Here is a 3749-nt window from a genome sequence, read left to right as displayed (position 1 = left end):
TCAGGGAGGAGGTGCTGGGGCGTCAGGGAGGAGATGCTGGGGCGTCAGGGAGGATGTGCTGAGTTGTCAGGGAGGAGGTGCTGGGGTTTCAGGGAGGAGGTGCTGGGGCGTCAGGGAGGAGGTGTAGGGGGGTCAGGGAGGAGGTGCTGGGGCGTCAGGGAGGAGGTGCTGGGGTATCAGGGAGGAGGTCCTGGGCCGTCTGGGAGGAGGTGCTGAGTTGTCAGGGAGGAGGTCCTGGGATGTCAGGCAGGAGGTGCTAGGGTTTCAGGGAGGAGGTGCTGGGCCTTCTGGGAGGAGCTGCTGGGGCGTCAGGGAGGATGTGCTGGGGTTTTAGGGAGGAGGTGCTGGGGGGTCAGGGAGGAGGTCCTGGGCCGTCTGGGAGGAGGTGCTGGGCCCTCTGGGAGGGGGTCCTGAGCCATCTGGGAGGAGGTCCTGGGCCGTCTGGGAGGAGGTGCTGGGGCGTCAGGGAGGAGGTGCTGGGGTGTCTGGGCGGAGGTGCTGGGGCGTCAGGGAGGAGGTGCCACCGTGGCATTGGACACATGGCCTCTGGGGCTGCGGGGTCTGCTTTGCTCTTGTGTAATTTGATGTCATGATTTACTTTCCATTAGGAAGGACAGTGAGAGTAAAATAAAACGAAATCGAATGGAATTATTTCATAGCACTTAGAGGAAAGAAAAATGTGATCACCCAAACTGCACTTCAGCCGAGGTTCACTTCAGGTGTTGTTACCTCTGTTGTGGCTGCGGCAACCTGTGTTGTCTGTCAGCCCCGCTGCATCAAGGAGAGGCCAGCAGGATGTGCTGGCCTAGTTTGCAGGGAAGCACAAGGAGGCTTCACCGTCACAGCCACAGGCCTTGTTTCAGGAATAGAATGAGATAGAGAGGGAATTGTTCCAAATAGGCCATTGCTGTGTCTCACACACCCCTCATGCTCTGGAAGAATAAGAGAAACGCACACGAAAAATTCCCAGCTAATTGAAAATTGTTTTAGTTCTTATAGAGAAAACTGATATGAGAATGGTATTTAGGTCCTACCAAGAATATTAAAATGCCATCTGTGTTCATATCTCCTGCTCTGCTCTCTGGGGCAAGACCCTCAAGATTGTTTGCCCACTGTCAGAACCTGAGCTCTCATACACTGTGTCCAAAACGCTTTGCTGTGTTTTGAAAGTTTTTAGTTCTGTATTTCAGTGTTTGGAAGTGCAGGCAAGACTGTTAGCATTTTATTTTTTATTTTATTTTATTTTTTGAGACGGAGTCTTGCTCTGTCGCCCAGGCTGGAGTACAGTGGTGCAATCCCAACTGACTGCAAGCTCTGCCTCCTGAGTTCATGCCATTCTCCTGCCTCAGCCTCCCGAGTAGCTGGGACTACAGGTGCCCGCCACCACGCCTGGCTAATTTTTTGTATTTTTTAGTAGAGACGGGGTTTCACCATGTTAGCCAGGATGGTCTCCATCTCCTGACCTCGTGATCTGCCCACCTCGGCCTCCCAAAGTGCTGGGATTACAGGCATGAGCTACCTCACCGGGCCAACTGTTAGCATTTTAAAATGTAATTTAATTTTTTAATTTTTAATTTATTATTATTATTTTGAGACAGAGTCTCGCTGTAGCCCAGACTGGAGTGCAGTGGCGTGATCTTGGCTCACTGCAACCTCCACCTCCTGGGTCCCGGTTCAAGCGATTCTCCTGCCTCAGCCTCCCAAGTAGCTGGGATTACAGGCATGCACCACCATACCCAGCTAATTTTTATATGTTTAGTAGAGACAGGGTTTCACCATGTTGGCCACTATGGTCTCGAACTCCTGACCTTGTGATCTGCCCGCCTCAGCCTCCCAAAGTGCTGGGATTACAGGTGTGAGCCACCGCACCCTGCCTATTTTTTATTATTTTTAATTTATTTTTTATGTGTGTATTTATGAGCCAGGGTCTCACTTCGTCACCCAGGCTGAGTGCAGTGGCGCGATTTCAGCTCACTGCAGCCTCCACCTCCCAGGCTCAAGTGATTCTTGTGCCTCAGCCTCCCGAGTAGCTGGAACTACAGGCACCCATCACATCTGGTTAATTGTTTTAGTGGAGACGGGGTTTCACTATGTTGGCCAGGCTGGTCTGGAACTCCTGATCTCAAGTGATCTGCCCACCTCAGCCTCCCAAAGGGCTAGGATTATAGGCGTTAGCCACCGTGCCTTGCCTTACCTTTATTTTTTGTAGACACAGGATCTTTGCTATATTGCCCAGGCCAGTCTTGAACTCCTGGACTTAAGCAATCCTCTAACGTCAGTCTTCCAAGTGCTGGGATTACAGGTGTGAGCCACCACGCCTGGTCTCCACTTTTGTTTTTTCTTTGCGACAGGGTCTTGCTCTGTCACCCAGGCTGGAATGCAGTGGTGCAGTCTTGGCCAGCTGCATCCTCTGCCTCCCTGGCTCAAGCCTCCAGAGTAGCTGAGACTACAGGTGTGTGCCACCATGCCCAGCTAATTTTTTTCTTGTCTTTTTTTTTTTTTTTTTTTTTTTGAGACGAGGTCTTGCTCTGTCGCCCAGGCTAGAGTGCAGAGTGGTACGATTTCGGCTCCCTGAAACATCCACCTCCAAGTTTCAAGTGATTCTCCTGCCTCAGTCTCCCAATTAGCTGAGATTACAGGTGTTTGCCACCATGCCCAGCTAATTTTACTATTTTAGTAGAGACGGGGTTTCACCATGTTGGTCAAGCTGGTCTTGAACTCCTGACCTCAAATGATGCTCCCGCCTCAGCCTGCCAAAGTGCTGGGATTACAAGTGTGAGCCACTGCACCCGACCTAATTTTTGTATTTTTTGTGGAGATGGGGTTTCCCCATGTTGCCCAGGCTGATCTCCATTGCCTGGGCTGAAGCAATCCGCCTGCCTCAGCCTCCCACAGTGCTGGGATTACAGGTATAAGCCACCGTGCCCGGCCCCAACCTTCACTTTTAAAATAAGTGATTGACATTAGAATAGAGTGTGTTAAAGGTATTGAGTAAGTAATGCTATGTTGTAAGTAGCTGGTATATTTTAAGCAAGTAGTTGAATTAATAGTGAGACAGTGTGAGGACACCTAAGTGTCTCTGTCACTCACAGGCCCTGGAAGGTGCTTTGACCTGTGGATATCACTGAGAGGCTGGAAGCCACTGCCTTTTCCTGCAGGAGGAGAGGCAGGTGCCGCGGGATGGGTTGTGTTTGCAAAAGTAATGACTGTAGCTGACGTAAGAATTACAGCCTCTCACGAGAGGATAGCTTTTACTTTAAAGTTTTTCTCATAAAACACTGATTATAGAAGATAAGCAAAAAAAAAAAAAAAGAAAGAAAATGAAAACTGCGCGTAAGCCCAGCACCCAGGAAAAGATGTTGTTTTCATATTATTTCATCATACCTACACCTTCTCATGTAAATGTTTTTAAAGGTTTAAATCTGACTGGTTTTGGGAGGCGGAGGCAGGTGGATCATGAGGTCAGGAGATCAAGACCATCCTGGCTAACACAGTGAAGCCCCGTCTCTACTAAAAATACAAAAAATTAGCTGGGTGTGGCAGCGGGCGCCTGTGGTCCCAGCTACTGGGGAGGCTGAGGCAGGAGAATGGCATGAACCCGGGAGGTGGAGCTTGCAGTGAGCTGAGATCATACCACTGCACTCCAGCCTGGGCGACAGAGCCAGACTCCGTCTCAAAAAAAAAAAAATCTGAGTGGTACCTAACACTTATTAAAGGCCATGAGCAGTTTTACAGAGCTCAACATCTTG

The 3749-nt window shown here is 50.0% G+C and overlaps 1 protein-coding gene across 2 annotated transcripts in view; it reads left to right on the top strand.

The window, feature by feature from the left end:
* RAB11FIP3 (RAB11 family interacting protein 3) overlaps positions 1–3749 on the top strand; it is a 101320-nt gene that overhangs the window by 48400 nt on the left and 49171 nt on the right. The gene's annotated exons all lie outside the window — the stretch shown is intronic.

The sequence above is a fragment of the Rhinopithecus bieti genome, unplaced genomic scaffold, assembly GCF_001698545.2.
Source record: "Rhinopithecus bieti isolate Rb0 unplaced genomic scaffold, ASM169854v2 scaffold_56641, whole genome shotgun sequence".
NCBI classification, from domain to species: domain Eukaryota; kingdom Metazoa; phylum Chordata; class Mammalia; order Primates; family Cercopithecidae; genus Rhinopithecus; species Rhinopithecus bieti.
The sequence above is the reverse complement of the archived record's forward strand: the minus strand, read 5'-3'. Positions and strand labels throughout refer to the sequence as shown.